Consider the following 13,925-nt stretch of genomic DNA (forward strand, 5'->3'; position numbering starts at 1 on the left):
AGGAGGGTGCCAGGCTTAGCCCAAAAAACAGGAGGGTGCCAGGCTCACCTCAAAAAACAGGAGGGTGCCAGGCTCAGCCCAAAAGACAGGGGTGTGCCATGCGCACCCCAAAAGACAGGAGGGTGCCAGGCTCAGCCCAAAAGACAGGAGGGTGCCAGGCTCACCCCAAAAGACAGGAGGGTGCCAGGCTCACCCCAAAAAACAGGAGGGTGTCAGGCTCAGCCCAAAAGGCAGGGGTGTGCCATGCGCACCCCAAAAGACAGGAGGGTGCCAGGCTCAGCCCAAAAGACAGGAGGTTGCCAGGCTCACCCCAAAAGACAGGAGGGTGCCAGGCTCAGCCCAAAAGACAGGGGGGTGCCATGCACACCCCAAAAGACAGGAGGGTGCCAGGCTCAGCCCAAAAGACAGGAGGGTGCCAGGCTCACCTCAAAAGACAGGGGTGTGCCATGCGCACCCCAAAAGACAGGAGGGTGCCATGCTCAGCTCAAAAGACAGGAGGGTGCCAGGCTCACCCCAAAAGACAGGAGGGTGCCAGGCTCACCTCAAAAGACAGGAGGGTGCCAGGCTCACCCCAAAAGACAGGAGGGTGCCAGGCTCACCCCAAAAACAGGAGGGTGCCAGGCTCAGCCCAAAAGACAGGGGTGTGCCATGCACACCCCAAAAGACAGGAGGGTGCCAGGCTCAGCCCAAAAGACAGGGGTGTGCCATGCGCACCCCAAAAGACAGGAGGGTGCCAGGCTCAGCCCAAAAGAGAGGAGGTTGCCAGGCTCACCCCAAAAGACAGGAGGGTACCAGGCTCAGCCCAAAAGACAGGGGTGTGCCATGCTCAGCTCAAAAGACAGGAGGATACCGGGCTCAGCCCAAAAGACAGGAGGGCGCCATGCTCAGCCCAAAAGACAGGAGGTTCCAAAGCTCAGCCCTGCAAACGACAGGAGGGTGCCATGCTCAGCCCAAGACAGCCAAGCTGAGCACACCACACTGGAGGGCGCCCGGCTGAGCCGATATGGCAGGTGGGTGCCAGGCTGGTCCAGGCACAGCCTGCCTCAATAATACACTTCAAAAGAGAATTTCCAATCAGATGAGATGCCAGCCTGGTTTTGGAAGATGGTGCTAACATGGAATATTGAGGTGGGCACACATGCCTTTTTATATTTTAGAAATGCTTATTTTAATACACTTTTTCGAGCCTAGCTATTAGGGGTTTTCTGCCTTAGGGTCTCTGTCAGGCTGGAAGTGGGCCTGGATATCTGGGTTCCCCTGGACTGCCTGCATGCCCACGCACCCCTTATTTAGGGAGGTTCATGGGCCCTACATGTCTGTGGATATGACCCTGACCCCCAAGTACAATAAAAGGCACTCAGACTCAGTAGGCAAAAGACAGCCACTGGTTGGGGATTGTTTGAAGAGCCGCCATTGTGTCCCGCGCATTACCACGGAGGGTCCCAGGCCCCTCTCTTTGAATACAACAATGTTGGGTGCACTGTGGCCCTGAGGGGCCTACCTCCATTCTGTAAAGGACGGAGAGGGCCACAGAACCGTGCCAAATGGCAGCAAAGCAAAGAAAACCAATGACCGTGTTTGTGACATGGTTTGTGGCCACCAGCCTGGGAAACATGCCAGCCCCGTCGGGTCGCCCCTTCTCTAGATTGGGTGAGGGGGTCTCCTAAAAGGTACAGTGGGACCCCAAAAAAGAAAGAAAAAACGTTTTCACCATGGGTTTCGGGAGCTACACTGCAGAATCTGGGGTACCCCCGCCACGTCCGTAGACTTGATCGGTATGTAAGACCTAGGCTGAGGTTCTGTGGACCCCGATAGCCATCTGTGGGCCCCCGAGTGAGGCATCTTTCAGTGGCCTGGAAGGCACCGCACACGGCAGAAGGCCATGTAATGAAAGAAGTGACCATTGGCTGTGGCCGCAGGATATGGCCAGTGGCCACCAGGGGTGGGTTGTGTGGCCTGGAGCAAGACTAAGGACCATCCATGATCCAGGAAAAGTGATCATTGGCCAATGCCACAGGCCATTTCAGTACACACTACTGACTGCTTGGGGAGGCCTAGAGCAGGGCCAAATGTCATGTCCCAGGCAAGGTGACCGAGGGCCACCATGGGTAGGTTCAGCAGTCCCAGGACATAGTCAAAGGCCATCTTCTGAGCAAAAAGACCAATGGGTCACCAGGATGGGTCTGAAGGCTTCAACCAGTTGTCAGATTGGGTGATGATCCCGTGCAACCAGTGGCCTGAGGGGCTACTGGTAGCCACTGCCCTGCAATGGGGGCACAGTAGCGTCTTGGCATACTTCCTTTCCTCTAGGGTTATTATTAATGTCTACCTGAATGGGACTGTCATGGTCCAGGGCTCTCACCCCAACCTCCTCCTTCTCAATAGACGTCTTCTGTCTCTCCTCAACTTCCTCCCTTCTCCTGCCACTCCTCCTTCTGCCACCCCTCTGGCCCCTCTACCACCACCGACGGGTGTACCACACTCCTGTACCCCTCCTACGAAGACCTTCAAAAGTGGCAATCAGCTCCACTTAGCTACCATTAACTATCACTCTGCCGTCAAACACACCTCTGACAGCTGCTACCTCCTTGAAGACCTCGACCTCAATGTCTTTGCTCTCACCGACACGTGGTTCACGGCCAGCTCTGTCATATGTTTTGACATTCTCCTCCCAGATGGCTACAAGATCCTCTCTAAGCCCAGGCCTACTGGTCCAGGTGGCGGAGTGGTCCTGATCTTTCCAGAATGGGTCCCTGCTACTATCATTTCCACTCAGTGCTACTACTCCTTTGAATGCCTCATCTGCAGGCTTGCTGCCTCTCCTATCCGCTCGCTGACTCTGGCCACCATCTACACGCCCTGCAGCCTGATCTGCCTCTTCCTCTCTGAGTGGTCTGACCTCACCTCTTCTCTCCTGGCCTCCACCTCCAAGCTTCTCCTTCTCAGAGATTTCAATATTTATCTTGACTCCCCTGATGCAGCCTCTGACCCTTCCACAATCTGTGTGACTCATTTTCCCTCTCCATTCTTCTCTCCGGTCCGATGCACTCAGCCGGACACACCTTGGATGCGCTCATCTCTGCAGGCATCCCTATCTCCAACACTCACTATTCCTCCTTCCTGGTCTGATCGTGCTCTCCTGTCCTCTCACCTGGATCTCTTGGTTCCCCGGGCTAAGCCTCTGCCTGCACTGTCAGTCTCCTTCTCCGTCATTCGACCTATGAAGCAAGTGTCAGTTGCTGGTTTTGCCACCAGCTTCATTCGCCCTCCAACTCCTGCCACTGATTCTCACTCTGACACAGCCCTGGCTAAACCTCACCTCTCTATTACCAACACTCTGGACACCCTTGCCCCTGTCATGAGGATTTGCATGAAGACTGCCTCCAAGCACAACACCTGGTATTGACTCCGACCTGACCTCTCTGAAGTGCAGAGTTGCTGAATGGAAGTGGCTGGCTTCTAGCACATCCACTGGCAGACTGGCCTGCTGCCTGCTCCGAAGGCATTCCAGACACTCCATCCACTCGAAAAAGAGAGCCCATATCTAAGGTCGCATCTGGAGAACAAGAGTTACAGGTGAGTAACTTGTTCCTTCTCTAGCATGGGGTCTTACATGGATTTGCATCCTCATGAATACGATTACACAGCGGTACATATACACAACCACAAGAGGTGATAAGGCTCAACAGAAGCAATACCCTTAGCCCTGGAAAAAACTCACCTCATGTAAACATGTTTCGTAGTACCAATTGGCTGTTCCGGGACTCCTCCCTGGAATCCCTGTCAATGAAGTAGAATATCGTGAAGGTGTGGGTCGACCACCATGTAACAGTCCTGCAGATGTCGAGCGGGGGAACACTAGAGCGAAACACTGTCATTGCTGCTATGGCTCTAGTGGAATCGGCTCTCGGCTGGCCTGGAAGAGGTCTGTTGGCCAGACAATGACAGCGCATGATACAGCCGGAGAGCTACCTAGAAAGTGAAGCCTTAGACATGTCCTTTCCATGCCCCACTGGTCCAGAACTGACAAACAATTGAAATATCTTCAAAAAATCATTTGGTGTGCCTGTAAAGACTGGAGGGGGGTATCTGTACTTCTGCCACCCTCTATATGGCAGGATATAGGCACAGAGCACCCCAGCCAAGGTTCTCTATAGGGTAGCTATGGACGAGAAACCAAGGCATAAGCTCTCACGAGGTGATGCAGGCTGGTTCTTAAGTACAGTGAGTCCCCAAAGCCCCCACAAAGGAATGCCCACACGCTATGTTATGTACTAACACAATTCTTTATGTCAAAGTAAGGTTCATATATATATATATATACATTTTAATAACACACTTGGTACTCTGGTGATACTATAATGACAGATCTATACAATTCTATGTGGTACCACACTTAGACTTTAGATTCCTTTCAAATGCATCAACTACTGACAGTTATGAAAAAGAGCAGACACATCATTCTGTAAGGTGGATCAGCACAGACAATAAGGAAGGAAAGCAGGTTAAGGTTAAGCAATGGCAGAATAATTTCTTTGGATATAGATGTACAATTCTGAGTGAGGATCCCCTCCACCTGGGCAATCTGTAATAAAAGAATTAACAAGCCCCGTCCATAAATGCTCAATAAGCCTTGCTTCTTGGTTAAAAATGTTCAACCACCCCAATGTACCTGAAAGTAGAAGAGTTTCTTCGATGGTTCTTTGACGGTATCCTTCGAGGATAAACCCCTTTGAACATGGAGCAACTGGGCGTCGAGATCCTCAAGGAAGTGTGGAACACTTGCGGCGACACGGCAGCTTCGACCTTCGCAGTGCTTTTCGATGATAGATCTTTTCCTCGATGGTGGAAGTCCTTGGAAGAGGAGGCATGTGGTAAACCTTGATGCAAAGTGTTTGGTGCCGCACATAAGACTCTGTGGACTTGAAAAACCTTCAGCAGTGATGGATGCAGGCCCAGCAGCGGGTGTCGGGTGTTGGGAGTCGTATTTGGTGGTCCTCTGGCCTGCCGGTGCTGCAGCCACAGCACGTACCTCAGGATAACTTTGGCGATCGGGACTCGACCACAGGCGGGACTTCGGATCTTCAGTCTGTCCAAGGTCGGACTGGGACAAGAAATAGGCCGGGTCACCCAAAAAAAAGTGTCCCACCCCTCGCCTCCAAAAAGTGGCCCACCCCTCACCTCACGACCCTTGACTTCTGATGACATCACTGGAAGTGATGTTATCAGACCCCACCCCAAAGTAACATCCTGGGAAAGGATGAAACACAACCTTCCACCCCTTAACAAAACAGGAAGTGGCATCAAATAGCATTGTTCCTAAGTGCTCTAAATTACTGTGAATCCAAGCAGACGTCCAAGGCCAAATGATAATATGTTATTGCATAGCACTTACGCTTAAGCCCTTTTTTATAGAACACATATGCACACAATATCACCCAACCTGTGTTGGTATTAATTTATCGACCTAAGAAGGATGAAAGGCTTTTTGAAAAATAAAAATAAAATGTGGAAAGAAATCTTTTTTTTTTCTTCCAAACATGGCCCAGACATGGCCAGAAACCGGTCCCCATTTCCCAGGGACGATTTCAGCCCGGCCATGGACCAAAAGGCAGCGGGGCTAATCCAACCCTGACTCTGATGTGCCGGTGGACTTTTCTAGGTAGCCGTGACCTCAACGTTCTCTGGCGTAACAAAGTGGTCGACGGTGCTGTCAAGGGAGCCCTCTGTCAAATGTTCTTAGGCAAAGTAGAGCTTTCTCGGCTCCTGGCTTCAAGCAGCACAGCATCATGGTGTCCCCGCTTCTGGGCAACGTGATTCGACTCAGCTTCCAGCAGTTACAAAAATCTTGTGACCGCGGTCGATGCCAATGGACTTCGATGAACCTTGATGTCCAGGTGCTCTCTTCAGGATTCTCAGTGGATACCTTCTACGGACGTCAGACTCTGAGAACTGGCTTCCCGGATGCTTCGATGAAGAGCCGCAGTTTTTGCACGATGGTCCCTCGTAGCTTGGAGAGAGGTCTCCTAGTCAGGTCCTCTCTTGGATCAGTCCTCGACAGACTCAACAGCTTTGGGATTACATCGAAGGAAATGCAGTAGCAATCTTCTCCTCCAGCTGGGCTTCAAGTATCAGCTTCACGTTTTGACTTCAGCTCCTGAACAAATTGGTAAGTGAGAGGTCTCCAGATATACACATCTGTCCCTCATTCACTCTGGCTGAGCCAAGCTCAGACAGCCAATCACAAAGAAGGGCATTGATGCAGGCAGCCAGCCAGTCAGGCTCACAGGCATTCAGGCCATTCACTTCACCCAGACACCCACAACAAGGAATGTCGATTTGGCCAAGCATCCAGCCTTTCAGCACACTATACTGCATTCATGAGTTTCAGGCAGGGCTGTCTCATTCATTGTGTCACACACACAGAAACCACACACCCATAACATAGAATACATATTGGCCACACACTCTATTCATCCAGGTCCCACCTCAAGGGTGTACCCACAACATACAGTCACTAGGAAGGCCCCAGATAGTCTAGCCTGGACTTCCCCACAGTACCATATATGGTTCTTCCACCCAACAGCCATTCAGCAGAAGGGAGACAGTCAGGGCTTCCCAGAACTTTGGGAAAACAAGGTAACAGGCAATAGAAACCAAGAGGCCCCAGGGGCCATCTTGCCTTCCATCTGGTATTCACTAATTCCTATGGCAGGGCCTAGGTATTTTTTTTTAATTTTTAAAAAAATATTTTATTAGTATTAGCTTCAAAGGAAGCTTTTTACCAGTTACAGATTAAATTCAGAAAAGAATTCCATAACAATAAAAGCGTATGATACAACCATTCCAACCAATTGCTACAGAAAAAAAGGAGGAAGATAAGAGAAGAACAAAAGATAGAAAAAAACTATAACCGAACAGAATTAGCGGCTCCTACTGTCCAATTATACAAAAGTAAGCTTCTTTGTCACTTCTCTCTTTCAAGCTTTTTGAAGACGATTGATACCATCTCTAACATGGCAAAGGTTACAGATAGCCTTGAACCCTGTAGCAATTGTAACCAAACATTGTTCTTTGTTAGAGTTCGATTGTTTACAAAAAATCTGCCTAATAGGTTATATCGAATGTCCTTAATGCCCTGACAGCTCATGATGAGGTGGCTAAGTGTTTCCATTGGGTGACCACAGAGCTGGCATTTATAGTCTCTCATACTTTTTTTCAGTTTCCTGGCTTCAAGAATTTCTTTAGTTGGAAAGATGTTAAAGCAAAGTCTTAGAAATTGCTGACACAATACAGCCGAAGGAAACTTACTCAAATACAACGGAGTAAAGCCACACTTGTTTAGAGCTGCACAGTATTTTCCATAAAGTTTGGATGACTGCGCCAGCTCTGAGGACTCGATGCAGTCATACTCATACAGCCGTTTTTTCATGAAATCTGGATTTTCAATGAGTAGTTTCTCTCAAGCATTTGGTGCTCCGTTCAACGAGTAAAGGCTCTTTTTCTGTTTTAAGTAAGTGCCTGGCCAAGCAACCCAAATCCGCTGTCAGGTGGAGGCAGTAAACATTTGCGATAAAAGGATAGAGTTTTCCAGCTGACATAAGTGATGAGAGAAGTCAGTCCAAACTCTTTTCTTATCACTGCCATAGGCATACAGTTTGGGAGGTCAAGTACAGCTCTCCAGAATAGACCCTCTAGAATTTGCCATTTCTTCCACCGCAGCTGGAGGGAGCACTCAGCCCCATAGGTCACAATAGGAACTACCTTCACGGTGTAAAAGCGGAGCAAGGGTGCCAATGTAAATTTGCAATATCTGTTTGATCAGTCTTGCCTGGGCTGTTAGCATCTTCAGTTTACGCCTCAGCACTACTTCTCTTGGGGCTTCACTATAGCTTGCGTTGATCGGTATACCCAAGTAGAGCAATTCTTTTGTCTCTCGAATCTGGTCACCATTTATGTACCAACCCTTGAACTTCATGGATTTGCGCCTTGACTTCCCCAAAATGAGCACCGTTGACTTGGTAGCATTAACTCTTAGATCGTTGGAAGACAGAAAAAGTGCCAACGCATCCAATTGGCGCTGAAGCCCAATTGGAGTTTCATCCAAAAGAATGACATCATCTGCATACAACAATCTATTAATTGGGGAGCCCGCGATACATGGAAGAAAACACCTAATGTCTGTAAAGGCGTCACCCATGTCAGAGATATACAATTTAAAGATGGCAGGGGCTAATCGGCACCCTTGCTTGAGGACCACTACTGTTTTAATAGGGTTTGACATGTCACCCTTATGGTTTAGTTTGATCTGTATACTTGTGTTGTTGTGAAGGGCCTCCATAGCCTCGCATATGTCAGCGGGACAACCCCAGTCCTTTAACTTCTGCCAAAGCTTCTCACTATTGACTGAGTCAAAGGCTTGGTACAAGTCCACTGATGCAAGATATCCATTTTTACTGTTCTTTTTTACAGTTCTCAATTTCAGGTAGTTGATTAGAGAAAGGTTCAACTATGTACCAATTCCTTTTTCAAACCCAGCTTGCCAGCCGTCCCGAAGTTTCGAATCCCAGCTCCAGGCCGTCAGATGATTCAAGATCAAGGCCACGAAAAGCTTCCCAATAGCATCCAAGAGGGCGATAGGTCTGTAATTTGTTGCCACAGACCTATCACCCTTCTTGAAGATCGGTACAGTGATAGATTTCGTCCAAGTGGCCGGGATGCTACGTTTTGTTTTCACCAATAGAAATAGGCAATGTAAAAAAGTTGCCCATTCCTCTGGATGTTGTTTTAATGTCAAGTTCGTAAGGCCATCAGGACCTGCGGCTCTGGAATTGCTGGACGATCTAATTAGGGCAAGGATATCCTCCCTTTCAGTTTCAAACTCCCAGTTTAGATATGAGTTTTCTACAGCCTTCGTAGCTTGTGAGTTGGGCTTTGAGAAAAGCTTGGAGGAGTGGTCCATCCAATCCTTCGTTGAAATAGGTTTGGTGATGACACCCTGCTGAAGGCCACCCAACATGTTAAAGATTTGCCACATTTCCCAAGAGGTTTTGGATGCAACCTGTTCCAGCATATGTTCCGGATTCGATTGCATTAGGGATTGTCTGTGCTGCTTCAACCAGTTGTATGCTGTCCTAGTTTTCATGACAGCCGCACACGATACCAGGGAAGGATTTTGCTTATGTGCTCTTTGTGTCTTTTTTAGGTTCCCTTTTTGTTGTGTAAACTTCATGGTCAAAGTTATATTTGTGGCGGAAGCCCTTGGATCTTCCTGGGCCAGATTTTTCACTATCGATGGCCAAAGACTGCGTGTAATCAATGTCTTCCGGCCTGCCATTGTCTCTTAGATCTTTTGATAATCTTGATACATCATTACTCAGTAATCTCAATCTATTCCTTCCTGGCTGTACTTCCAGGTATCTCCATCTAGAGAAAACGTTGTAATGATGCCCAATTCGCGGCTTCATTTCAGCATGTTGTAGTTGCTCTGTGGGGTTTCCATGACCGTCAAGGCCACTACTCTGGAATGAAAGTTATCGGAGTCAAGGAAATAGTTTAAAATATTGGATTAAGACCCTCTCTTCCAAGTGGGATTTGGCAGAGTGTCCCCCGGTGTTATGCCATTTAATAATGAGATCTTTCTCAGCTGGAACTACTTCCTAAATGACAGGCCTCACTTTTCAACTTCTTGTAAGTTACTTGCACAATAATTGATGAGAGCACCACAGTTTTTGAAAAAGTGAATGTTAAGATCCCCACATAAGATCACGTTCAAGTTGGAGTTATCAATCATAGCAGCATCGAACTCCTCCAACAACTGGTCCATGAAGTTCTTGGCTGCTGGGTCGTTGCAGTTCCAGTACAGATTACACAAAGGGATACGCCTCATGGCATCCTCTTCGCCGGTTTGATATTGTTAGGGAGAATTCTCTGTTTAGGCTGAATTTCCCTACCTAGTGAGTCCCCCAGCAGCTTTGCTGGATTTCTTGGGGTTTCTTTTTTTCTCCTGCCAAGAGTGAGACCCTTTTTCCCTCACTCTTGGGCATGTTTGAAGAGTGTTTCTTTGGTTAACCTTGTGTTGAATGGGCTATGGGGTCTTTTACTCCATAGGGCCTCATGTGTTTTTGTAATGTGGGTTACACAGCACCCTCTGTGCAGTAACCCAGGGGTGTCCTAGGGACTCCCCAACATAGACTCCATACCCTGGGACTGACTACTGTCTCCCAGGGCAGGTAAAGTCTCCAAAGACTTTACTAGTCTTAAATCCTGAACAGAACCAGTACAAACCATCATATTGTGGACGTACTGGCTGGGGCAATTCGATTGCCCCAGGGTCTGTTAGTCAAGGGGGCACGTCTCCGTCCCCCCTGATCGAGTTTTGGCTGGTGGCAGTGGAAACTACTTTTTATATTCAACCGCGAATATTTTCCTATGGGATTTCCCATTGTATAGGCTAACACATTTAATTATTTATTTACGGAAGCCTCAAACATACCGCCGATTTATATATTTCTTATTATAACTCCGGTTGGGATTTTTTGCCAAAACTTGATCCTAAAATGGCGTTGGCGTTCGCCTCTGTAACTCTGACCCAAAGTGGAGCCCTTTGTTCCACTTTTGGCGGGCTTCTCCACAGAAGCCCTCCAAAGTGGTGCCACTCTGTCTGGGGTACTTAGGAGGGGTGGAGGGGGATTTAGGCACCCTGGACTGAGTTACCTTGGTAACTCAAGTCGCACTCCGTCCTGATTGGCCCAAGTGGTGAGCCGGCCGGCTCACCACTTAGCATGTTTGAGTGACAGCTAGGCTGGGTGAATGGGGGTTTGCTGCATAAAAGCAGGGCTTTGGGGACTGGAACTTTAGAAGTCGCCACAGGACCAAGAATCCGACGAGGGAAGAGCTGAGCCGACCTGCTACGACGACACCACCCGGTGGAGCCCTGCTGAACCATCTCACCACTTTTCCCAACGACCGAGGAGAACTCTTAACGGAGTGGCTCCTTCCCTTGACTGGTGGGGACAACCAGTTTTCACCTTCTTTCCGCTCCTTCGAGGTATATCGTGGCCGCCTTGCCCGTGCCAAGCACCCCGGCAACCGGAATACCACACTTTTACCACAACCGCGAAAGTCGGTACAACCCTTTAACCGGAGGACTCCGCGGCTGGTTTCTTCCCGGGCAGTGCAACGACCTTCTTCTTCTGCTCTTCAGCGAGATCTTCTTCTTCCCTGACCGACGTCGAGCCTTGCTGCCACTGCCTGGAACAACTGCCACCGCTGGAGGATCCTTCCCGTTTAAGGTACCGTGTTCCGCCTGGCTTCCCTTGCCACCGACTGTACGGGGTAGTTTTAGCCCCCGGCTTTCGAACCTGGGATTGCCTGGGACACCCTGGCTAAACTTTCTAAGCCTCTCTAAACTCTTTCTGAACTCGTTTGCAAGACTCTGAATCCCTAATAACTATGTGATCTTGGGCACATTTTCGCTCCGTCTGCTCTAAGAGTGGGCCCTGCCTAGTGACTTTTGTTCACCTGTGACTTTGTGCTTCCTTGAACTTACAAAGAGTGTTCTTGACCTCAGAGTGGTGTGTTTATCCTAATTCTGCTCTTTTTCCCTCCCTTCTTTGAACCTACTAGAGTGTCATCTAAAGTTAAGCACTCACCTCTGTTTGAATTATGTGGTGTTAACCAAGAGTTGTCTAGTTAGGAATAAGGGTTGGGACTGCTTTCCATATAACTGTGTTTGAAGTGTTTTACTTTATATTGCTAGAGTGTTTTCAACTTATGTGTTCTTAAAATAAATAACAATATACTTCTGAAACCAAGCTCTGGTCAGTGTTTGCTTGTGCTATTGTATTTGAGTACATATTGTGTATACTTTGCATACTGCCTAACTCTTCTTGAGGGAAGTCTGACTGCTCAGCCACAGCTACCAGGTAAATCTGGGTGGTGCAGACTGCTACCAAGTGGGTTTACTGCTATACCTGTAGTCTTAAATCTTTTGCAGTGTTCCCTAAGGGAACTGCACAGGTTTCTGCCTAACAGATATGCCAGCAGGTTGACCTGGATTAATGATGAAATGTTCTTTGTCCAGACTACTCTTAGGCCGCAACTTTCCTTAATTGCAGTCAGTAGGCCTGCCATTGGTCTACCCTTTGGTCCTTTTGTTGCTGGATTGATGAGGACAATAAACCCTGAATGGTTGGTTGGACACGCAGCCATGTCTCCTGAAGACAAATGAGTTCAAAGTCTCCAAATCGAATGCTGCCTTCTCCCAGTAGATGTTGAAAGCCATGCAGGTTCCAACAGCCCAAATGGACATAGGGAGGGTGATGGTTATTTCCTGGGCTCCAGCATTATGATCTTCGAGCCAATGAACTGGCCAGCCAGTCCCAGTTGTCCCCAACCTTATTGCCCAGGGGCCCTCGTGGTGCACCAGATGTACTGTTTGACGATTTAGGGTTATTGATCATAATTCTGAATTTGCCCTTATTTTTACTCAGCCCTTCATCAAATATGGTTTTATTTGTGCTCAGGGACCAATTACCATCAACGTTATTTTTCTTCCCGCTCCCCGGGCCTGAATTGTTGCTGTTGGTTTGATGAATTTTGACAGGCATCTCGACATACAATCTTTCCTTTTCTCTTCTTGCTAAGTCCGAGGTTGATATGGCTTTTAGAGAAAACCCCATGTTTTTTAGTGGTTCAGTATTTTGCAGTAGTAAAGATTTCACATACATGGATGCAAGATACATTATGACTTTGTCATAATTTGACTCATCTGGAAACTCTACTAGCGATAAATCCTTTGTATTGAGCCCAGAGAGTGTATCGATGCTATGAAAGAGCCTCAAGATGTTAGCTCTATTTAGAACAAAGTTATCTTTAATGCAAAGGATCGTGCTTAACTCCATACAAATGGGAGCTGTAGTATTCTCCTTCCAAGAACTGTTCCGTGTTGCCTATTGTCCCCATTGTAGTTCTTGTTCGAACCCTTTAATAGCTTGTCTCTTGCCCTGCAATTTTGTTCAAGCATCATAAATCACTTTCCCACCAGTGGCGGTGCATCCTCTCTGGCGGATCTAGGACTCTAGATGCAACTCTTATTTTAAGTCGAGGTTTTGTAATCGTGTGCAGAGGCAGTATTTGTAAATCCTCCCAGTCCGAAATGCTTGAAGACTCTCCATCGATACCTTCAAAATGAATCGCCTCCAATGGGATGCTAGGTGAAGTTGCCCAAGCATCATTTGTTATCAATGCCTTAAAACGATCCTCCAAGGAGGTGTCAATCTCGAGGACCTCATCCCAATCTGCAGAATGCACATTGTTTTAAGGACGTCTTGTTTCCTTCCCAGGAGGGTATATCAATGCCATTAATGTTATCCGTTCCCATTGTCGGTACAGTTGGTGTAGCACCCAAATTTGTATCATTTTCCCCAAGACTTGCCAGGCTAGTGCTTAAATGGGACCATTTTGAATTGTACTTGACATGGATATCCTCCTTTTTTTCTTGTCTTTAATTAGAGGTTCCAAAATAGACTTGAAAAAGTTAGTGGTGTATTCCTCTTGCTTATGTTTGTTTTCAGTTAGGGCCGAAATTAATCCTTCCACAAAATTCATTTTAGTATGGAGCATTGCAATCAAGGTGGATCGGTCTTTTAATTGGTCAGCAATGCTCTCATACAATTTCATAAAAGGACTCATGGTGACGGAGAATGCCGCAATCATATTGGCGTCTAAGATTGCACTCGATGAGGACTTTTCCTCCACCTGAGCCGAAATAATGTCCAATAATAGATCTTCGTCAGATATTTACTCGTTGTTCCTCAAGTCGTCCTCCACTGATGTAGAAAGCCTGCGACCTTTCCTGGGGCAACTTGCCCCCAGTGAGGGCTGAGAATCTGAGGGCCTTGAGTGCTTAGCTGTAGGTATAT

This window comes from Ambystoma mexicanum, chromosome 14 (assembly GCF_040938575.1).
Source record: "Ambystoma mexicanum isolate Mex_15411 chromosome 14, UKY_AmexF1_1, whole genome shotgun sequence".
NCBI lineage: Eukaryota > Metazoa > Chordata > Amphibia > Caudata > Ambystomatidae > Ambystoma > Ambystoma mexicanum.